The sequence below is a fragment of the Arachis ipaensis genome, chromosome B7, assembly GCF_059453495.1.
Source record: "Arachis ipaensis isolate K30076 ecotype BB chromosome B7, ASM5945349v1, whole genome shotgun sequence".
Taxonomy (NCBI): domain Eukaryota; kingdom Viridiplantae; phylum Streptophyta; class Magnoliopsida; order Fabales; family Fabaceae; genus Arachis; species Arachis ipaensis.
In genome coordinates, this window is record NC_142442.1 from 86942500 (window position 1) to 86968251 (window position 25752).

At 27.1% G+C, this 25752-nt stretch overlaps 1 pseudogene across 1 annotated transcript; it reads left to right on the plus strand.

The window, feature by feature from the left end:
- The first annotated feature begins 14633 nt into the window (after positions 1-14633).
- On the plus strand, positions 14634-15684 carry LOC148553234 (fasciclin-like arabinogalactan protein 12 pseudogene; annotated as a pseudogene). The gene has a single exon (XR_015891962.1). The product of XR_015891962.1 is annotated as a fasciclin-like arabinogalactan protein 12 pseudogene (transcript).
- Positions 15685-25752: the final 10068 nt, after the last annotated feature.

The following is a 25752-nucleotide window of genomic DNA, read 5'->3' on the forward strand; positions in this document are numbered from 1 at the left end:
ACAACAACTACTGCATGCATATTAAAAAAATGTATGTACTATGAGACATGTTTTTTTTTTTGGGCCTTGGGTATTTCTGCGAAGCATGTGAATTGTGATTCATGATTGAAGATTGAGATTCCGCTGAAATCATGCTATCCAACGATAAAATATGCGAAATATATAAATAGATATTTAAAGGGTTTGGTCTCTTACTAATATTCTTTCTAATGAAACTTACATCATCACGTCAAATTATTAGACATTTTTTTATGTTAAATATAGCCAAATAAAAATGGGTGAGATTTATTTATTTATTATGATTTATTTAGCTAACTAATTAATCATATAGATATATATGGCTTTTTGTGGATTGTGGTATTTACTGCATATTTTATGAAACATCTTTAATGATGAAATGATATAAAAATCTTTTAATATAATATATGGTGTATAATTTAGCACGATTATTTGTCTTTAACGATAAGGAAATGTTCATTAGCAAAGTCTATCGATATTGATTCATCATGCAAAGTAGGTACCTTAATGAGTATTTCGTCACACAATAAGTAATATAGAAACCATGCAAATATATAAATATACAAGTAGGTACCTTAATTCAGTTTAATTTCTTGATGGTGTAGCTTACTAAGCTTAGGGCCGGGGGGACCATAATGAAATAAGAAATATTGATGTTAACTAATTAAAGAGCACGAGGTGTGGACAATGGACACCGGTCCTACAAATTAATTAAGGAGGTTAGAATAATTTGGTCTTCCACAATTGCCTCGAATTAAGTTCTACTCCTACTACGCCAGTTTCAGCATGGTTGAACATTGTCATAAAATTATTTATTTTAAGTTTCTATATCTTTAACAACTTTTTTTATATAGGGTAATGATAGAAAGATAAAAAAAAAAAAAGTCAGAACTTGCCTTATTTAGTATTTATTAATTGTCGCAACAATTAATAAATACTAAATAAGACAAGTTATAGCTATTTTTAGTTGATTTTCTTTGGTTACCAAACATTTCCGTTTTATATATATAAGAGTATGTGTTTTTGGATTAACGTTATTTGCAAACGGATTATGGAATACATGTATTTTTTTAGAATTAATTTTGATTAAAATGATATTGATGAGGTTAATGTAATTTGTATTTGTATATATATTTTTTTAAACATGATTCTGAATAATGAATACTGATCGAATGAAATTAGGGCTCCACATGTATCAGATAATATTCGCATATTCGCGGTCTGATCTGCAGATTTGGTAGTGAAACTCGTGAATCCGATCTACAGATCTGCATATTCGCACATCATATAAATAGCCTAGTTTTACCAAGTATTGTGTTATGAATTTTAGTGTGTTGTCATGAATTTTATGATATCTTGTTTTTATTTTTTTATATTGTATTTCAACTTAGAACAATTAAACTTAGATATTGTGTTATTATTATTTTTTTTGTTATTCAAGAGAATTTTTATTCATAATATTTTAAGAGTAAATAGACTTAAACATGTGAAAAAATGGATTTTCTGAACATTTAAAAAAAAAAAAACAACCAATAGGAACTTAAATCAATTTTTTGAATGATGCGAATATACCCAATTGATATTTGATCCGATCCGATAAAAGCAGTACAAATCAAATAAAATTTTAGACTCTATCCAATCCAATCCATATACAATCCTAAATGAAATTAGCCAAAATCACATTAAAATACATCATTATTAAAAACTACATAATTTATATTCATATTTTATATCACTTTTGTCATTTATGTACTATGCGAATTAGTATGTATAATAAAGTGATTAAGAGAGTAGATTTTTGTGTATATTATTGTAGTAGTTAAAATATGTGTATAAAATGATATGTGATCGAATATACCGTGTATTGATGAAAATTTATATAAAAATTGTTTTTCTTTCTTTTATTTAGAGCACAGATTTAATTGCAACATCAAAATCAATTTTAGAAATAGATGGTTATGGTTTATAGATGGTCACCGACTCACCGTCTTTATAATGATAAGTCTTTAGTCTCTAATTGAATATCGAAGATAATCTATTTTTGTCAAAGTGATATATGAAGCTTCTATCTCATTATTATATCGTCAGGTTTAATGGTACCATAGCTCAGTTTTAAACTCAGCATTTGTTTGCAAATCAATTTATATTATCACTTAATAAAGATTCTTTATTTCTCTTGAAGCAACAAAAGATTGTGTAAAGAAATAAAAAAAGAAATCATGTATATCAAATTTAAAGGATAAAAAATCCTAACTTAAATTTGTAGAAAAAATAATTTTATAACAGAAAAACTCAGCATACAAGTCATTGGGCTTGTATGCTTTACAAGTTAATTAATGAATAAACCTAAAAAATGCGATGCAAGATCTACGTTCTTTTTCTTTCTCTTTCTCTTCTTCTTTTTTTCTTTCGTTTCTTGCCTTCTCTTTCTCTTTCTTCTTCTTCTTGCTGCACGTTCTTCTTTCTCTTCCTCTTCCTCCTCTTCTTCTTCTTCTTTTCTTTCATTTCTTGCTTTCTCTTTCTCGTTCTTCTTCTTCTTGCACGTTCTTCTTCCTCTTCCTCTTCTTCTTCTTTTCTTTCGTTTATTGCCTTCTCTTTCTCCTTCTTCTTCTTCTTGCTGCACGTTCTTCTTCCTCTTTCTGTTCTTTTTCTTCATTTACGTGCTTTTCTTTCTGTTTTCTTTCTTCGTTATTCTCGATTTCCATTGTTTTTTGACATCAAGCTCTAAAATCGTTTTTGAAGAAGAAGAAACAGCAGAAGATGAGAAGGAGAAAGAGAAAGAGTTCTAAAATATGCATAAGGTGTATTTCAACGAATTTTGGGTGTATTTCTTAAATCCTTTGGGTGTATTTTTGTAATCCTTTGGGTGTATTTCTGTAATCCTTTGGGTGTATTTCTATAATCGTTTGGGTGAATTCCTGTAACCGTTTGGGTGTATTTCTGTAATCCTTTGGGTGTATTTCTGTAATCGTTGGGGTGTATTTCTGTAATCGTTTGGGTGTATTTCTGAAGTTCCATTATCTTCAAATTTGGCAAGAAAATTGTTTTCATGGAGGAAGAAGAAGAAGAGTCGTTCATAAATCATAATGCATGGTGAGTAGCGCGCTTTGGAAATAGGAAGTTGTTGAATAACATGCGTTTTATTTACTCTTAAATGTGGAAGTGTGTAATGCGTTAATTAAGTGTAATGCGTGTGTTTTATTGGACTTGTAAGACTTGTAAGACAAAAAGACTTGTATGTGTAACAGACCTCATTTTATAATATACTATAAAATCTTTTATAAATGATCTAAAATTCAATTCTTATTTACCCTAAAGAAAACTTAAGCATAAAACAAATAAAAAGAACTATAAAAAAATACATGCAAAGTACCATAAAAATATTATCTATTCAAGTTGGTGGAGAATTAAAAAAAAAGTGATTTATTATACCTAGAAAGCCGAAACAATCTCAATATGCTTTTGAAAAATACATATTTGGAGCAAGTTCAAAGTTTTCAAGGTCAGCAAGGATGACACAGCTACATTCTCATGCACACACGAAAATATTTATTCAAATTCTATTTTATGTATCCTGTAATTCATTAATTAATAACAAGCATTGAACTTTATAGTTTATACTATTTTTTTTTTTTTTGTGACTTATAGTTTATACCATTTTGATATAGAATCATTTATTTATAACAATATATAGTGTCAATACCGAATTTTTATATCTAAATTTACTTTTTAATTACAAAGACTCTCTTGAACATGTGTTAGTTACTTTAAATAAAAAAATTTTCACTGTTAATAGTAACACATGTTCTTCTATTTCATTTTCTTTTTGCATTTCACTAATAGTTGAAATCATAACTTTTTCTTCAATTCTTTATTCCAATAATTTATCCTTTTAATTAATTTTATCCGTTTTCAATTTTTTTTACTTCTCTTTCTAATTCTGATTGTGCTTTTCTGTATGTAAAAATTATTTAGATGTATTTTTGTAATTTTTTGAATTAGATAATAACTATGCCAAATGTTGATTTTCCACGCCATATATAAAAGGAGAAAAATAATAATTAGGGATAATAAATAATTTTTTTATGAATCTTATAATTTTGTTTTAGGTATATTTTTTATGTGAGTATTTTATACCAACAGTTTGATCTCATTATTCTGTTATAAATTTTTTTATCTCGTTATTCAATTTTTAGTGCTTCTCCTCTCAACATTAGGTGCACTTTTCTTATTCTTACTATTGCCATTATTCTCTTTCCTTCAATGATTATATCGCCTCCATCTTTTTCTCGCTCCCATTCACTACAATTGTAAATTTTATACCGTTTTACTGCGGTTATTAACTCACGCATAACTTTCACCTTCATTTTTCTTTCTCTTCACTTTACTTACTAAACTGTATTCATTCTTATATATTTTTAATTTGTCTTTTACATAAAAAGTTTTGTCTCATCAATTTAATTTAAAAAAAAAAATTATTATTTTTTTATTTGATATTTATTTTTTAATTTTTTTACATGTATGTACCTATTAATAATGAATGAAAAATTCTCATAAATTATTTTGTTAACTCATTTTTAATTTTTAAATGATTTTGTATAAGATAAAATTATTTTTAAATTTTTTTAAATTATTGATTATATAGAATATTTGTTTTAAATATGAGTACATCAATATTTATCTTTTAGTTAAATCTCATTTTTTTAACTGCTTTTATATTTGATGATATTATTTTTTTAATTTTCTAAATTATTGATTATGTAAAGTATTGTAATTAAAATTTGAATACATAAATATTTATTTTTAAATTAAATTAAATAAATTATACAACAAAAAATTTAGTAATTTTGTATTTCACAATATTATTTGTTTGGTATATCGCCTGATTATTTGATGAGTTTAATTTTGATGGTGTTGCGTAATTAGATGCATGTTTAAAACTATTTTATACTAATAGAACATCAAAATTAAATTCTTATTTGATTGACATAAAAAAGATGCAAAAAAATTTGTAACTACCAATGATTTGTTAAATATTGATATGTTCATTTCCTAAACTATTAATGATGTAGAGTTCTCACATTTAAGTACATGCAAATTTTTTTATAATTAAATTAAAATAAATAATTTATATTTTAAAAAAATTAATTAATTTAATATTATATGTTTAGCATATGGTATTGATTATTTGATTGGCATATAAAAGATACAACAAAATCTGTACCTATCAATAGTAAAATGAAAAAACTCTCGTGAATATTTTGCTAATTATTTGTTGAATTTTTAATCAATTCTACGTTAGTTAATATTTTTTTTACTGAATATTAGATTGACATATAACATTAAAGATGTGGTAGGATAATAACATTTATTAATTAATTTTTTAAATAATCTGATAACACAATAAATATATAAATTTTTTGTTATATATTTTTAACAGTTTCAACCTTTACAATATTATACAGGCTAATTTAGATAACTAAAATAAAGTAAAATAAGTAAAAACAAGAAGATATAGAATTTTATTTTTTGTTATATGGTACAAAAATAATATAATAATATAATAAACTGCAATAAAAATAAAGTAAAATAAGTAACAATAAGAAGATATAGAATTTTACTTGTTGTTCTATAGTACAAAGATAATATAATAATCTAATAACTTGTAATATTCTGGTTTATATTTAATCAAAAATATTATTTGTACACTAACATCAGTCACTAAAATCAATTACCAATGTATTTGTGTATAAATACATTTGTAGTTTAATTTATTTTCAATGTGTATTTGTATTCTAATGTAAGGTCCCACATCGGTTGGGGAGAGTAACGAAGCATGCCTTATAGGGTGTGGATACCTCTCCCTAGCATGACGCGTTTTGACGAGTGAGTGTGAGAGGCTGCGGCTATCATTCATATCGTTAAAGACAAAACCGTGAGGCCTTGTGTGCCGAAGCGGACAATATCGTGCTAGCGGGTGGTCTGGGCTGTTACATCTAGCATGTATTTTATACTGGTGGTTGATTTTTTTGTATACGTAGCATAACTCAAACTTAATATTATTCTTTTCAGTAGTTTTTTATCTTTTTATTTTAATTTTGTTCAAAAATACTAATATTATTTACTTTTAACTTTTAACTTTTAAGATAAATGTAAAGATGTGATATTTTATATGTTAGATAATTTAAAAAATTTATTATTATAGAAGAAATTAAGAATATGAGGGAGAGAGAGAATTTTTTAACCTATTAAATATGAGTTATATCAAGTGATGATTAAGAAACATATTAGAACTCTAAATTCAAAAAAAAAAATTTTGACTCTCTTTATACTGTGTTTCACTTTAACTAACTATTTTTTATAGATAATATTTAAGTGACAAACAAAATAGTAAGAAGGTTCGAATTAGATTATGAAAATTAATATCATCCTTATAGTAGGATCGCATTATTTCAAAACATGTAAAATAAAATAATAAAATATAGTTTAATTAATTTACATCATAATAAACAAATGTACAACTTATATAATAGTAGTCAAATGTAAGAAGCAATGATAGTCTTTTATTCTAAGAACCTATATTAAATTGCAACTTAACTTTATAATTATTAGTTAAAACTTACAATAATGTACTATTTTTATTATATTAGTTAAAATAATATATTTTAAAATTATTTTTAAGGATTACTGACATCAAATTTTGATAATTTGAGCAAAAATTTTGAATGCTTTATGGCATACATTTTTGTTAATAGAATAATAAGACAACTTAAAACGCACATCAAGAAAAAATTATTATTTCATTTAGATATTTAAAAGACACAAAAATCAATTCTTTTAACAACACTTCAACGACTCATAAAAGTTAACACAATAAATAATTATAGATCAAAGTGATAGACAAAATTAAAAGTTACAATAATGGTACTTGGTGATAATTAATTACGATCGTGTGAAGAGAAGGTGCGAGGAGAAGAAGAAAATGAAAAAGGAAAGCAATAATAGTGTGCGATAAAAAATAATAGTAAGAGAAAATAATAGTAAAAGAAAATAATAATGTGTGATACAATAAGAAAATATAATAAAAGTATACATTAATAATTTAAAAAAGTAATAAAATTAAAGATAATTTAATAAATTAAATATAAAATTTAAAAAACAAAATATTTTTTATCTATTAGAATTATGAAAATAAAATTAAAAAATAAAATATTTTTTTATCTATTAGAATTATGAATAAAGATAACAAAATACTTTGAATATAAATTTTTATCTTTACTTTAAATTAAATATTGTTAAAAAAATAAATAAACTTTATAATATTTAAAAATAATTACTTTATAAATATTTATCTTGATTTTATTACACATAATAACCACATAATAAATTTTTTAATTTCTTATTTAATTTAAATTTATAATTTTTGAACGTCCTAAAAGTTAAATAACTAATAAAATTTTTATATTTATTTTTAAATCATTTTATCAAATCTATAATTAATTGAATTAATTGAATTTGTCCCTACTATATTAAAGAATCAATTTAATTGAATAATCTTAAAGCGTTTATATAATTATTAATAAGTAAATAATTCTGATCATTTTTCAAGATTCAAAAAATTATTAATAAGGATATATATGATGAATTTTAATTTTTTTTTAGGTACACAATTTTCATATTCTTCTATTTTGTTTATTAATTATTCTTATAGTTTGATATTTAAAAATGAAAAAAGTAAGCATTTTCATTTTTTCTGTTTTTTCATTATTTATAGAAAAATAAAGACTTCTTCAGATTCAGATCTATATTTTAACCTACCACTTAAAAAATATAAAGACAAATATAAGTATCTATGATATTTAAGTAAAAATTATCTTTTGTAAATAATAACTAATATGTATTTTGATTTATATATAATTTTTTGAATCAGGATAATATTATTATTATTATTTTTTGAACTATATTTTATTATTTTTTGAAATATATATATTTTTATTGTGTATTTTTATAATTTAATATTTTAAATTTTTTTGTAGTAATTTTAATTTTAATAAAATATGATATAAATAACACTATGTCAATATTAAAATAATAATAAAACATTTATTTAATAAATTTAAAAATAAATAATATTAATAAAAAATAAATTTAATTTTTAAAAAATAATAAAAAAACGGCTGAATTGTTGAGCCGCTAGTCCTAATAATTTAAATTGATAAATAATTATATCTCTACCCTGAATGGTTAGAAACTTAGAATGGACCTATTCTGGTGAGGAAGCCACTCAGATAAAGCCGCCTAAAACGTCTTTTTTTAAAGATGTTTCCATGTTGTGTTTTAATTGGTTTCTGTATAATTTATTCGGTGTTCCTCATCACATATTATTAAATTCCTCAAAAGATTTTCTTTTCAGAAACAATAAAAAATATTTAATTTAGACTAAAACAAAAAAGGTAATAAATTAACTATTAGATTTTTTTTAAAAGATTATTTACATAAAAAATATATCACATTCATCTATATATATATATAAAACAAGCTCTTAAAATTTTTATAAATACAAAAATAATTAATTTATATTCATACAATATATAAAATAATTACTATATTATTATTATATTATATATTAAGATTTACTAATTTAAATTTTCTTTTTATTTTTAATATAAGTATTAAAAATAAATAAAATTTTTATAACTAAATGTAGTGTAACAATATATATATAATATTAATTAGTTCTTAAAAAATTCTAAAAAAATAGTGTCTTTCATTTTAGTAAAATAACTATTTATTAAAGTAGACAAATTAATTATTTTCTTCTCATATACAATTTTTTAAGACATAAAAGCAATTAATTAGGACATTGGTTAAGATAATTAAAGTTACTATTTCATTAAATTTTTAATTTAAAGAAAAATCCTAGTTAATTTTGGTATAAAAATTTTGAATTTGAAAACATTGATAAAAATTATGTTAAATTTTGATTTATTTGATTCTCATTTAAAACTACATAAGTTAAAGTTCTGTTTTGAAGTTATATTCGAGTTTTAATCTGATTTTTAAAGTTTCAATTTACTTAGTTTGATTTTTTAACTTAGGTATCCGTGACTCATATTAGGGTTTTAAGTGTTTAGTTGAAAAAAATAAGGTAAAAAAATTTCAATTATCACATCAAACAGTCGCTAGAATGTATAATGTAACAGTCGTTAGTCCATCTCAGCATGTCGTTAACGATTTTGTGAGACAGTAACAAAAATAAAATTAGGAACCAATGTGAGTCATAACTATTAAGTTGGGAGACTAAATTGGGTAAATCAAAATTTTTGAAATTAGATTGAAACATAGTTGTTAGAACCGAACCAGTGATCGAACCGGTCAAGCTACTGGTTTACTGATTTATTGGTTCAACCGATAAACCACTGATTGAACCGATAAAACCGGTCTCACGTAAATATAAAATATAAAATAGTTAAAAACTTAAAATTAAAATTTGAAATACATTTCTTCACTAACATTTTATGAAGAATCAAATCTCAACTTCTAAAAATAACTAATATAAAAAAATCATAAAATTTTAATACTACAATAGTATCTTATTTTGACACAATAAAAAAATAATTAATTCACAAAGCCTATATCTAACTATAATATCAGTAGATTTTAACACTAACATCAAAACAAATAACCTTAATCACAATACTAGCAATAAAATAGATCAAGTAAATTAATAAATTTTTAGTGAAATTTATATTTATCTTAATAATGGTATATAATTAAAATATAATTAATTTTAAAAATAGAAAAAATAAAAAATAAATTAAATTAGATATTTATGTATACTATATAATTAGTATTTGTCAAATATAATACTTAGAAGTGTAATGGCTAAGTGGCAAGTAGATGTTGTTTTTGCTCCAAGGTTCTTTGTTCGAGACCTTGTGGAGACATTTTAAAAAATTTTTTAAGCAGACCAATTCGGTTAGACCGGTTTGCACCGGTTCACACTGATTTTATTCCTTAAACGGTCCAAAGAATAAACCGCTAGTTCGGTTCTAGTCCGATTCACTAGTTTTTCGGTCGAACCAGCCGATCTAGTTCGGTTTTTACAACTATGGATTCAAATACGAACATAATTTCAGAGACCAATAAGTATTATCTCTTTGTTGACAATTAAGTTATCTAATAATGGTTTATAATAAAAGAAGTATTCTTTTGCAACAATGAACCTATAGTAGTAGTTAGGGGTGTTCATAGATTAGATCATATCCATATAAATCCACAGTATTTATCCGTATCTGATCTGTAATTTGAGGATATGATTTGATCTGTAAGATGATCGGATTGGATTGAATCGGATCCACACTCTAATCAGATAGAAGTAAATATGTTTACAAAAGTAAACAAAAAAATTATTGATTTTTTTTATAAAAATACATTTTTTTAATATTTTTTATTTTATGGATATATTTGATATCTGATCCAAACATAAAAAATGCGAATATCAAATTTGATCTAATGAGTTTAGTGCGGATTGGATCGAAATTTTAGCCATATCCCATCTGTAAATACCCCTAGCAATAATAACTAAAAAATTATAATGATTATATTTTTAACTAAGAGGAAGTGCAAAAAAAAACATACTAAATACAAGAACATTTAATCAAATATTAAAAAAATTTTTACTTTAAAACAGTTGAATTTTTTTTGCTCATATATATATATATATATATATATATATATATAATGTAATAATAATAATAATATGATAATTATTTTATATATCACACAAATATAAACGTTTTTTTGTATGATCTTAAGAAAAGTTTTGTAAGTCCCTAACCTTGTTATCGATTTTTGTAGTGTTAGCCCTCATATTATCAATTTGATTCATATATAATTCGGATGATAAATTATTTGGTGACATGCTTCCTTTTTTACTGTGATATACTTGTTTTATTATTATTATTATTATTATTATTATTATTATTATTATTATTATTATTATTATTATTATTATTATTATTATTATTAAAAAATAACAGGCCAGATTATTGCCATAACATAATAGAAGTATGAAAGTTTATCATTCTTCTCTAATGGAGAAAACAAAATTCTTTTCAATAGTTTATTTAACGTTTAGTAGAATAAAAATAAATTTTATTAGAATAAATTTTAGTACAAGTTTAATATTTTTATTCATCATAAAATATTTATAGAATTACTCGTAGATAAATTTTGGAAAAAAGAAAAAAAATATGATTTTTAATTTTATTTTTAAATAAACTTTATTTTTAATTTTAAAATAAATTTTATTTTTATTTTTTAATAATATTAATTTTTTACCGTATATAATTATTCAATTATTTTTTAATCATATATAAATAAATTACTTTTAATAAGACTTTTTTGTATTATTCAATTATCTTTTTTAAAAAATAATTAATTATTAAAATAATTAAACTTTTGACAACAAAAATAATAAAAATTTTATGAACGAAAAAAATTAAATATCCTGATAATTTTTTGTATTTTTATTCATATTTTAATTATAAACATAAATATAATTTAATTATATTATTTATGAAATGTGATTATAGATGTAGATAAAATTTAGTTATATTACTTATATATAGTTTCATTATATTGTATTGCTTATAAAGTTAGATTATAATTATGACAATAGAATTGTTCTTATATTTTTATATGTGTGACTAATTGGTGGTGTTAAAACATTACTCTTAATTATAAATAAGGTTTATAATTTAAAAAATCAAAGACTCAATTAAAAAGATACGAAAAAAATGATGTTAAAATATTCTAACTCTTTAAAATAAAAATATTCGAAATTCAATTAAAATTTATTTAAAATTTAAACTCAATAAAAATTTATATTTCAATGTGTTTTGTATTAAATATATTTAATAACCTATTATATCATATTGGTTGAAATTAGTTTTTATAATGTTAATTTTTTAATAACACTTTATTAAAAAAAATAATCTTTTCAGAATTTTTTAAAAACTAATTAATATTATATATATTTTGTTACATTACATCTTATTATAAAAAATTTATTTATTTCTAATGCTTATATTAAAAATAAAACAAAATTTAAATTAGTAAATTTTAATCAATAATATAATAATAATATAGTAATTATTTTATATATTATACGAATAAAAATTAATTATTTTTTATTTATAAAAATTTTAAGAGCTTGTTATATATATATATATATTGATGAATGTGATATATTTTTTTATGTAAATAATCTTTAAAAAAAATTAATAGTTAATTTATTATCTTTTTTATTTTAGTCTAAATTAAATGTTTTTTATTATTTTTGGAAAGAAAATATTTTGAAAAATTTAATAATATGTGATGAGGAATACCGAATAAATTATACAGAAACTAATTAAAATACAACATAAAAATATTTTTAAAAAAAGACGTTTTAGACATCTTTATCTAAATGACCTCCTTCTGGTGAAGCTGAAATTTTTGACTTCGTGTTGTGAAGCAAAAGAAAAAGTATAGTAGATATGATATGATGTGTTAGTTTATTATTAGGTGTGAGTGTGGAGTAATCACCATATAGTCAACTACCTATAACCCAAAAAATATAATTAGCCATGGAATTGTAAAGAACATATGTGGTAGAATAAAAACCAACTATCAATCATCATAAATATCATTATATCAAGTCTGAAAAATTCACTTACTTAGTTACTTTATTGGTTACGTTGCATGCGTTTTCTCATAAGCAACTTCTGGTATTCAACCCTAGCTATTATTCAACCTCACATCGTCCAACAAATTAAAACAAACTCGTTTAATTTGAGGCCTTAATATCCCTTCTTTATTTGTCTATGGAGGCCCTATATATAGCTTATTTGGATTAAAATTTTTTAAAATAAAAAATTGATAAAACAAATAATTAATTATTTTTAAATTAAAATAGCGAAACATATATTTTATAAAAATTATAAAATTAATAATAATTTATTTTTTATTTTATTATTTTATCATTTTTTTTATTTTAAAAGATCTAAATACAGATTGTTTTCTTCAACATTGATTGAGAATTTAACTTTATGCTATTATTGTGATAAACTAAAGTCGCACGTCGGCAAATAAAGCAAGCAAGTTCTAAAGGGTATCCCCATTCCCCTTAGAGTGAATGAGATTGATAATTAAAATATTAAAAATATTTGATAATTAAAATGAATTAATTAAAAATAGTTAGAATTTATTTTATTTAATATTTATTAATTATAATAACAATTAATAAATACTAAATAAAATAAATTCTGACTTTTTTTTTTATTTAGCATTACCGTTAAAGTGTTATGTTGCTCCTAATTTTGTTGAAGCATTCAACCCATGTTTGTTATGTGAGAATAATTTTGCATCATTGTTATCATCTTCTCAATCCAATGTTGCATCATGAGATGTTGATTAATTAAGTTGGCAATTAACAGGTATAAAAAGCATTAATTAATAGCTTGTTTGTAAGAAACAGGAGATGCAATGATGATAGAAAGCAGAATCCAGTGTGGGATTGAATAGGGAGCAAGTAGCAATGCATTATGGATTATTATCGTAGGTCAGAGGCTAACATCCATTGGTGTTGATCAGACAATCCATCAACTCACCCAACCCTTGCCATATTACTATCATCATCATCATCATCATCATCAAAAACTCCTTCAGATCTTCTTTCTTAAGATGGCAGCAAAAGCAATTGATGTTTTCCTACCAATTTTACAACAATTTCAACTTCATGTGCAATCATGTGCTCTTCTTTTTTGAATTTGCCTACACACCCACTCCAGATCCACTGCTTTCCCTGCCTTCCCAAGCAATATCCAACTTGCTATTATTCACACTTTCTATCATTTTTCTTTCAAAAATATCAAATTAGAATATATTGAGATAAAATTAAAGAGAAATGATTGGACTAGTGACATATACAATACTTAAATTCTCGATGTAGATGTTACACACATAGTTAGTTCTCATTTTTTAGAGACTACGAGTATAATAAGAGCATCCGTCGCCTTCTCTCGTCAATCCCACGAACCTCTTTTTTATTTATTCTAAATTCTTATTCGATTACGGCATCAAAATAAAAAAACTCACATCGGATTAGATTTAGGGATAATCAGGTTCGAACTTTTTTCAATGTTTCAAAAAAGTCCATTTCAATTTTTTTTAATGTTTTTTAAAAATGAACTTTATTTTTTATTAAAAAAAGTCTTTTTCATAAGAAAATTTCTTTCAATTTTTTTTGGTGACTAAATTTCTTTCAATTTAAATTAAAAGAAAAGTAAAAAAAAAAGAATAAAAGGAACCAATATGGTTTGTTGTATATTCCAAATAAACATCTCATAAATATATATGTTTTATATATTTTACTTGTTCGCTTAAATAAGTATTAAGAATTCAAATTTTGCTTATAATAATAGATATACACTGGAAAAAAAAGCATTGCTAATAATGATATTAATTAAATAACTTTTGTTTTGAGCAATGAAGCCAAGTGTCTCACTCATTATAACCTTTGAATATGATCATCATTATTAACATGCACATACATATGCATGTTTTGACATACATAAACCCCATTGAGTCCTCAATAAATTTGACTCCCTCCCACCCCTCACTCTCACCAACACACACACAAAGAAAAAATGGTGAGAATAATGAAATTCTTCTACTCCTTCTCACTTGTTCTGATCTTGTTGTTCTCTTCCACCACCACTATTTCGGCAGCAACGGCACCAGCACCGGCACCGTCGTCCGCGCCCACAGATATCATAAGAATCCTGAAGAAAGCCGGAGGATTCACAACCCTAATCCGTCTTCTGACAACCACACAAGTTTCCACGCAGATGAACGCTCAGCTCTTAAACTCAAACAACGGCATCACACTCTTTGCACCAAACGACAACGCGTTTCAGAGCCTCAAACCAGGGTTCCTCAATTCTCTCAACGATCAACAGAAGAACGAGCTCATCCAGTTCCATGTTCTGCCATCTTTCGTTGCGATCACTAACTTCGACACTCTCAGCAACCCTGTGAGGACGCAAGCCGGTGACGATCCTGAGAGGATGGCACTCAACATAACAAGTTCCGGGAACCAAGTCAACTTGACAACCGGCATTGTTAACGCCACGCTTGGTGGTAGTGTTTATTCTGATCACCAGCTTGCGGTTTATCAGGTTGATAAGGTGCTTCTTCCTAAGGATTTCTTTCTTCCTAAGAGGCCACCGCCGCCGGCACCCTCTCCGGAAGAGAAGCCTAAGGATTCTAAGAAGAAATCTGATGCTGACGGTCCTGCTTCTTCTGCCGATGCTTCTTCTGCGAACAAACGTGGAGTCATGTTGTTGCTGCTAACATTTTTTCTTGTTGCAGTTTCATCATTGTGACAATCATGATGGGAGTTTGCTCCAATGTTGTGCTTCATTGTTTCTTCTGTTTTTTTTTGTTTTTCCTTTTTCTGTCTTCTTTCACGAATTCAACGATCGGTTTGTGGTGAAGAAATTGTAATTCGATTTTTGAAGGGTTTTGTTTTATTTTTTCTCATTTTGTTTGTGCACTCTTGCAAACTGTAATCAAAGAATTTTCAATATAGAGATCATGAGACAGAATGCTTCTCTATTATATTATTTTAATATATAACTATTTCACTATGTATAGCAGATACTTGATCAAGCATTCATGTTTCTAAAATTTGCCAAAACTTAGATCTTGATTTATTTGGTACTATCTCTTGCAAATTGGTAGCACAACATAACTAACTTTTACTTTGTGAGCTATAAAAGAAATTGTCACTATGAGACCACATTGAAACCACTCAAAACATAAATGTACCAGGAGAGAGAGCATTATATTTACCATAAAAAATTGCCATGTTGTCAAAAACTGCAACACAACACCAAAGAAAATAAAAAGAAAAAAGATAATAATTTAAAAAATGTGCATTTTTATCAGTCAGCACTCTATATATTTTGACATCACATCTTTTCCTGCACTTCCAAGCAAATGAAAGTGGCATTACAGTTAACAAATTCCATCACCTAAAACATTTTATTACTATTCACTAATTTTATAATTAATTAATAAACTACTTTTTGTCTCCCCATCATTTCTACAATATTGAATTATTTTTAAGCAAGGTACATAAATACAGGTTACTGAACATACATAATTTCCAGATGTACTATACATCCAAGCATTATTATTATCCAAATTCAATTAAGTAAATTCAACAACAACAAAAACCACTTTTATTAAAAGAGTAAAATTATACCGTTAGAGTACATTATTGTTGTTATTGTCTTTTTCCTCTTCTTCGCGTTCCTTCTCCTCCTTCTTCACGTTCTTTCTTCTTTGCGTTTCTTCTTCTTCACGTGTTTTTTTCTCATCGTCATTCTTTTGTTGTTGCTATTGTTGTTGCATTTTTTTTTCTTTTCTTCCTCATCTCCTTGGAGATTTTGCAGCATTATGTATTTTGAATTGTACAGAATAACGAAATCAAATGCACTTTAATTCACTCAAAAATGAACCGAAAATACATCCAGAATGAACCGAAAATTAAATTCTAAATGAACCGAAATTATTTAATGATGACGATACACAAACAAACTCGTTTAAAAACAAGCATAGACCAAGTACACCTTATTTAAATTTATAATGAACCAAAATTACTTAATGATTGCGTTCGAAAACAAGCACACAAATAAAATTGAATCATAAATAAAAATACATCCAAATCCATCAAGTGATTTTGCAGCAGTATTTCTTCTTCTTTGCTTGATTTTTTCATGATTTTATTATTGTTAAAAGGGCAAAATAAGAAGAATTATAAAAAAGAAAAACAAGAAGGAGAAGATGAACAAAACAAGAAGAACATGGTGAGGAGTTTTGAGGAGTTTTTTATTCTTGTTTCTTCTCTTTTGTTTGATTTTTTTTTCTTTTTCTTGATTTTATTCCTCCCAAAAGAGGATGTAAGGAGGAAGAGTTTTAAATTGTGCAGAACAACGAGATCAAATGCACCTTAATTCATTCAGAAATAAACCGAAATTACATCCAAAATGAACCGACAATTAAATTCAGAATGTAAACTCGTTTCAAAACAAACACAGACCAAATGCATCTTATTTAAATCCAAAATGAAGCGAAATTACTTAATAATTGCGACATATAAACTCAGTTCGAAAATAAGTACACAAATAAAATTAAATTATGAACAAAAATGTATCCAAATTCATCAGTGAGTTTGCAGCATTATGTGTTTTTTTTTCTTCTTTGTTTGATTAGATGAACAAGACAAGAAGAAGAAGAACATGATGAAGAGTTTTGAGAATTTTTTTATTCTTATTTTTTCGTTTTTTGTTTGATTTTTCTTCTTTTTTTTTGTTTTATTTCTCTCAAGAGAATGAAACAAGAAGAATTATAACAAAATGAAATAAGAAGAAGATGAAGAAGGAAAAAAATAAAAAAGAAGAAGAAGCAGTAGAAGGTAAGGAGGAAGAATTTTGAATTGTGCAGAACAACTAGACCAAATGCACCTTAATTTACTTAGAAATAAACCGAAATTATATTCAGAATGAACTGAAAATTAAATTCAGAATGTAACTGTTTCAAAACAAGCACAGACCAAGTGCATCTTATTTAAATCTAAAATGAATCGAAATTATTTAATGATTGCGACATATAAACTCAGTTCGAAAACAAGCACACAAACAAAATTGAATCATGAACAAAAATGCATCCAAATTCATCAAGTGAATTTGCAGTATTATGTATTTTTTTTTCTTCTTGTTTGATTAGATGAATAAGACAAGAAGAAAAAGAACATGACGAAGAATTTTGAGGAATTTTTTATTCTTATTTTTTTTTGTTTGATTTTTTTTTTATTTTATTTCTCTCAAGAAAATAAAACAAGAATAAATATAACAAAATTAAATAAGAAGAAGAAGATGAAGAAGAAAAAATAAAAAAGAAGAAGAAGTAGTAGAAGGTGAGGAGGAATAGTTTTGAAATGTGCAGAACGAGACTAAATGCACCTTAATTCACTCAAAAATAAATCGAAATTATATTCAGAATGAATCGAAAATTAAATTCAGAATGTAAACTCGTTTCAAAATATGTCACGACCCGAACCAAGCCATGACTGGCGCTCAAGGGACAAGTCCCTCAGCAAGCCAAACGACCAAATTTTCAGAAAAACGGACAGAATCTCCTCTGTTTCTAGAACCTTACCAACATAAATATTAACTCTCTGTATTAATAATAAACCTCCATTTCCAAGACGACAACAACAACATACTCCAAATTATATCCGCAACCAAATATATCCAAAATACGCATTATATATATATATATATATATATATATATATATATATATATATATATATATATATATATATATATATATATCAAGTTGATAACTAGAGTATATAGTTAAAACCATAAGTCTTACATAACCAAATCATAATCACTACCTAAACAGTTCAAGATTCAAAATAACATAACTCATACACGGATCCTGCCTGTGACATATGGAGCATTGACATAATCTAGATTTTGAGCAAAGGTTCCATTACATAATTACTTAGCCCTTGAAAAGAAGAAGGGCTCACCAAAATGACTAAGATCTACTGAGGGGCAGGTGGAATGGAACCTGAAATGACTCCTGTATCTGAAAAACATGGGAATATAATAGGGTGAGTTTTGTAACTCAGTGAGCAAACATTACATCTATAACCCACACGAGACAATACAGAGTTTACCTTGAAAATTATATTTCTTTTCAGAGATGAGAAATTCATATTAATTAATTATACAAACATTAGATAAATAGTTAAGCGGATGAACTGAAATGGGAGTTCTCATTCTAGAAGTCAAATCAAATCAAATATTACACACCTAGGGCGGCTCCACCTCTAAGGGTAGCCCTTTCCTCTAGTGTGCCCGTACGGTATAACAGATCCAACGTGTGGCCTACACGTTAGGCTAGCAACGCCCCTGCTAGCTGAGGTCTGAGTCAGATGCATCTAGGTTAACGTCATAACTGCCGTTAACTACGGTTTTCTAGTCAGAGTCTCCCAAACCAATCCAAACTAAATCACTTATAAAAATCTCTAGTGCTTATAACATACTACTAAATTCCATAGCAAATCAATATATATAGGATTGCATACTAAAATTTAACTAAAATTTACATAAGGTCAAATAAGAAAACATTTATACTTTACAAAATATATAAATATCGTCTCGTGTGTATTTTTATAAAATTGTAAGTTTCACAAATTAATATTTATTTTCAAAAATTCAGAAATCACAATAATAAAATATTTTCAAACTCCAAAATTAATGATTCAACATAGATATTGATAATAATATATTTAAAAACAATTATAGATATAATATTCACTCACAACTTGATTCCAAAGAACCGGAAGCAACTCTGAGCGCGTCAACGAGCTATCCAATGATGTCCAATAATTCTACAACTCTAGAAATATGACAATAATGATATTTGTGAGCTACTAATATTGTCAATTAACATAATCTTACTCACCTTGACAAAAGCCCCAAATTTTCTAACCCCTAATAACCCTAATTCGGATTTATATATACCCATAAATATAGAGATGACAAAAATTGGAGATATGGCTAATTATTGAGTCAAAGAGTTACCTTGAAGCCTCAATAATAACTGGGACTCAAAGTTGAATGCTTCCTTCACTCATTAAGTTAAAATTTTCTGATTTGGAGATTTTGAGAAAATGAGATTTGAATAAATGGAGATAGAATAGAGAAGAAAAAGGAAGCAAGATGATGAAGGTGAATTTGATGATATTGAGTGGTTGGTTGCAAGGAGAAGAGATGAAGAAATCTAGTTGGTAAGAGAAGAGAAATGAGGGTTTTACATTTTGATTTTTTTGAAAGAAAATGAAAGGGAAGGAGAACAGAGGGGGAGGGGGAGTGTCGAAGAAGATGAGAAGAGAGAAAGAAAATTTTTAAGTGGGGGCATGTGCCCCCCACGTGTTCTCAACCTCTCTTTCTTTTCTTTCTTTTTTTTTCCCTCACACTCTCGGTTATTACATTCTCTCCCCCTTAAGAAATTCGGTCCCCGAATTTCAAACCAATAAACTATGATAAGTGTGATAGTTACCTTTAGACTCAAACAAATACGGATATTTGTCACGCATAGCGTCCTCCACTTCCCAAGTTGCTTCTTCTACCGAATGATTCTTCCAAACAAATTTCACAGATGCTATCTCTTTAGAACGTAGTTTCTTTACTTGGCGATCTATTATAGCCACCGGTTCCTCTTCAAATGATAAATCTTCGTTTAGCTCTATGGCTTGTGGTGCAAGCACATGAGATGGGTCGGGAAGGTATTTGCGCAACATTGATACATGAAAGACTGGATGAATCATAGACAACTCAGGCGGCAATGCCAAGCGGTAAGCAACTGCACCTATTCTGTCCAGTATCTCAAATGGACCAATGTATCGAGGACTAAGCTTGCCTCTTTTCCCAAACCTCATCACTCCCTTCATAGGCGACACTCTCAGAAATACCTGATCACCCACTGAAAACTCTAAGTTACACCTTCTGTTATCAACATAAGCCTTCTGCCTACTCTGAGCTGCTAATAAACGTTCTCTTATTATGCGAACCTTCTCAACGGCATCTTGTACCAAATTTGGCCCCAAAAGCTTAACCTCACCAACCTCAAACCACCCAATAGGTGACCTGCATCTTCTCCCATAAAGAGCCTCAAATGGTGCCATTTGAATGCTGGCTTGATAACTATTATTATAAGAGAACTCGATCAAAGGTAGATAGCTGTCCCAATTCCCACCAAAATCTAGAACACAACACCTTAACATGTCTTCCAATATCTGGATCGTCCTCTCTGATTGCCCATCGGTTTGAGGGTGAAAAGCTGTGCTAAGATCTAGACGAGTTCCTAACGCTTTTTGAAAAGATTTCCAAAAATGAGAGGTGAACTGGGGCCCACGATCTGAAATAATGGACACTGGAATTCCATGTAGCTTAACTATCTCATCAACATAAAGTTGAGCATACCGAGCTGCACTGAAAGTTGTTTTCACCGGAAGAAAGTGAGCTGACTTCGTCATTCTATCCACAATTACCCAAATTGAATCAAAACCTTTAAAACTACGAGGTAAACCTGTTACAAAATTCATTGTAATCCTTTCCCACTTCCATTCAGGTATCTCAATCTGTTGTAATAACCCAGCAGGTCTTTGATGTTCAGCTTTAACTTGTTGGCAAGTTAAGCAATGAGAAATAAAAACTCCTATGTCTTTCTTCATGCCTTCCCACCAAAACAATTGTTTCAAATCTTGATACATCTTATTGGAGCCTGGATGAACGGTATACTTAGAATTGTGAGCCTCTTCCAAAATAACTTTCTTCAAGTCGGGGTTATCTGGCACACATAAGCGTTGACCACAACGCAAAACATCTTGATCAAGAGAAAAGTCTGAGTTCCTCCCATTGCGAACATCTTCCATAAGCTTTCTTAGTTTCGGATCATCACCTTGTGCAACCTTGATCTGTTCTATTAGGGAAGATTGAGCTCGAACATGTGCTAAGAAAACTCCTGATTCTCCAAGGTCAAATTGAATTTCACCGGCCTCCAATTGATGGACTTCTTCAACAATTGGTCTCCTTCCAAGAGTGATATGGGCTAAGCTACCCATAGATTTTCTACTGAGGGCATCTGCTACAACATTGGCCTTTCCAGGATGATACAAAATGGTACAATCATAATCTTTTAGCAACTCCATCCATCTCTGTTGCCTCAAATTTAAATCCTTCTGTTGAAATATATACTTCAAACTCTTGTGATCCGTATAGATTTCACAGGTCTCACCATAAAGGTAGTGTCTCCAAATCTTTAAAGCAAAGATGACCGCTGCCATTTCCAGGTCATGAGTTGGATAATTCTGCTCATGCTTCTTGAGTTGTCGCGAGGCATAGTCAATGACGCGGCCATGCTGCATTAATACACAACCAAGTCCTATCCGAGATGCATCACAAAAGACTGAGAATCCCCCAGACCCAGAAGGTAAAACAAGAACTGGTGCTGAGGTTAGACAAGACTTAAGTGTTTGAAAACTTCCCTCCCAAGCTTCTGACCATTGAAACTTCACATTCTTCTGAGTTAACTTGGTTAATGGTGCCGAAATTCTCGAGAAGTCCTTGATGAATCGCCGATAGTAGCCGGCCAACCCTAGAAAGCTACGAATTTCTGTCATTATAGTAGGCCTTAATCACTACTAGAAATAGGGCTTTTTCGGACGAATTTTGAGACGAAATTGAAATAAATTTCGAACAAATTAGAGACAAATTTTTTCTTTCAAACAAAATTGGGACGAAATTTTTTTGTCCCAAAAAGCCTTGTTGCTAATTTAAATTTTGTCTAAAATTTCGTCCGAAATTTTTTTCAGACGATTTTGTGACAGATTTCGAATAGGCATTTATCTGCTAGATTTCTAACTATTATAATATATTTTAGACGAATTTCAGACAGATTAGCCAACATAAAAATAACGTATTTCAGACAAATTTCAAACATAAAAATATTAATTTTTAGACAAATTTCAAACAAAAAATATACTTTATTTCAGACAAATTTCTAACGAATTTCGTCAAATATAACAAATTTTTTTCAAACAAATTTTAGACAAATCAAATATTTCTTTTCAATTAAATTTCAGACAAAATAAAAAATTATTTTCGCACAAATTTTCTACAAATTTAATATAATATTTTAAACAATTTTCATACAAAATAATTTGCTATTTAATATATAAATATTTTAGAAAATAAATTGTATTCGATCTGGTTTTTATATTAAGAGCATCATAATCATTTTTTTCATATTACATCATCGAAATTATAAACATATAATAAAATCATAAAAAAGTTAATTACCATAAAAGAGTTAAAAAAATATTTATTATTAAAATACTTTTATCCATAAATGTAATCAAACTAAAATAAGAAAAAAATACTTAAACTAAAACAAAGAAAGCCTTTAAAAAGGTCAAATATCATGAATATAATAAAATGTACTAACTAATTCACCTAAAAATTCCTTAATCTAAATTAGAAAAAACATATACTCTTGACATCAATCACTTATGTTATCATCCTCATCATCATTAGAGCCTGTCCCAAGCTCATCTTCTGCAGGATCAGACAAAGTTGAAGGAAGTGGGAGATTCAACCTTTTATACAAAGCATGAATTGTCTTTTTAGTAGAACCAATTCTTTTCTGTTGAACCTTTAGTTGACGTCCTTGATCTTTTAACTTGTGCTCAGCATCATTCAACTTAACCTTTTGCTCTGACCACTAGAGAATACATAAATCAAAACAAAATATTAAATTCAAAGACATTGGCGAATGATAGAAAAAGAAAAGTGTTAATAGAGATGAAGGAAAACTATTAACAGTGTTAATAGGATTAAGAGTTTGTGTTGAATCAACAACCATAGCATGAGGGGAAAAAAGCTGAGCTTTCTTCAATATATCCTGAAAACTAAATTAAGATAAAAAAAGCATACAAGTATCTAGACTTCACCATACAGTTCTCGCAAGTTAAGGCTATTACATGAAATAATCGCTTAATAGGACCCAGACAATAACTTCTATAAAAATCCATGTATAAAACAGAAAATAATATAGCTTAAAGAATGCTAGCAGCCAAATTAATCAGAGAAAATCCATATTTCCACCTCAATATCAGTACTTGAATATAAACATATATCTGATTTAACCCTAAGGCGTTCTGCTCTGTTACCAATTTGCTCAAGTCACATGACACAAAACAAAATAAATGCAATCAAATTAGAGAAGGTTAACTGACTCTAAACCCAAAGCAACAAAATACAAAATGCTAGATGAGTACTAATTAAACAAGATTCTTTAATTTCAGAGCAAACTATTCACCATTTCTTTCTTTCTATTTTCTCTATCCCACATGATTTATATATACACATAGAAACTATGGTTACAAGCTTACATACATGGCAAACAATAATGCTGACACTTAAATTTAACTTGAAGATATTCTTGTTTTTAGCATAGTAATACAAGCACCAGCGGTTATTGAGGGAAAAATAAAAAAAGAAAAAAGAAGACAGTTGAATTTGGAGAGAAAGTTGTGTTGTGATATATATTATTTTCAAAGCAAGCACAATTAAACTTGATGATACACAATCTGCAACACAGGAATAGATTCACAAGAACAGATTCACAACAAGTCAATTCTCTCAGTTTTTTTTTTTTCGGTAAAAATATTGGATCCTAACATATTCCTAAATTTAATATGCCAAAATTTAAACTTTTATTTTCACATCTGCAACACAGGAACAGATTCACAGCCAGGGAACCAAAATAATGGCCCTTATCATAAGAACAGAGAAACAGAGGGAAGAAATAGTTACCTTGTATTATTCATGGTGAGGATTGAGCGCCGATTGACTACATGAAAACTAAGCATTCAGAGAATATAATGCTAGCTAATAATGAAAATTAGTAATTCTTGAATTTGGATTCCATAGATAATATTAATTTATACACTCATATATTCATGTATATATAAGTCTTATTGTGCACATACCTTTAGAAGATATGAATAGTGATCTACTTTAAAAATCCGTAAGATAACAAATGATAAGTATATATGTCTGGTTTAACATTGTTGATTACTTCAGCTTAATTTGGCAACAAAATTACAATAAATGATGAATAATTGAATATACTAAAATTATATGGTAATTAAAGTTAATTAAAAAAAGAATATTTCCTGTTGCTATGATCTTGATCCACACTACACCACACCACAATATACATCTACTCCATGCATTTGAATTACAACTATTTCACAGCAAGCTTATTAATGTGAGGCGTGTCATTGAATCCATGATTCAAACATGGTGTTCACTGTTAAACAAACATAATTCTGACATCATTGATAAAATTCACAATTCTAATTCAAATTGTAGCTGTGTTACGACTGTAAATATATTGTCACAATTATAATAATTTTAATTGTGGGTATTTCCATTTTTGTGATATGCATTGTGATTGTTATGGGTTTTTTCACTATTGCCCTGGGTTATGGCTTAATGCGGCTAATGTTACCATCTTTCCCCCAATTATTCAACCATTCGCATTCAGACTCCATATATATAATTCTAAATTTAATTAATCCAATTTGACCTTGCTAAACTTTCATACATATGAAAAATTTTAGAATGAACAAATAATGACTAAAATTGTGATGAATACTAAAATGAAGACAATGAAATGTTACTGCAAAAAGTGTAAATATAAACAAGAAAAAGAATTTAAATGGTGAAAGATTTAAAAGAATGTATATACGAATGGAAATAATGACTAAGATGGTGATAGAAAAGGAGAAACAAGAATGAAATAAAAGACATCCAATAGATGCAAAACAGAAGAGAGTATTATTCATATCCAAAGAGTTAAGAACAAACCCTAAATTTTTTAATAGGACTCTAATTTTATCCTTAGAAAGACCAAAGGGCCATTGATAAAACTCCAAGCCATAGTCTGATAACGAGAACCATCATTAACAAACAAATTGACAAAGAAACAAACAAGAATCACATCACTACTCACAAAAAATTGGGACTTGACAGAGAT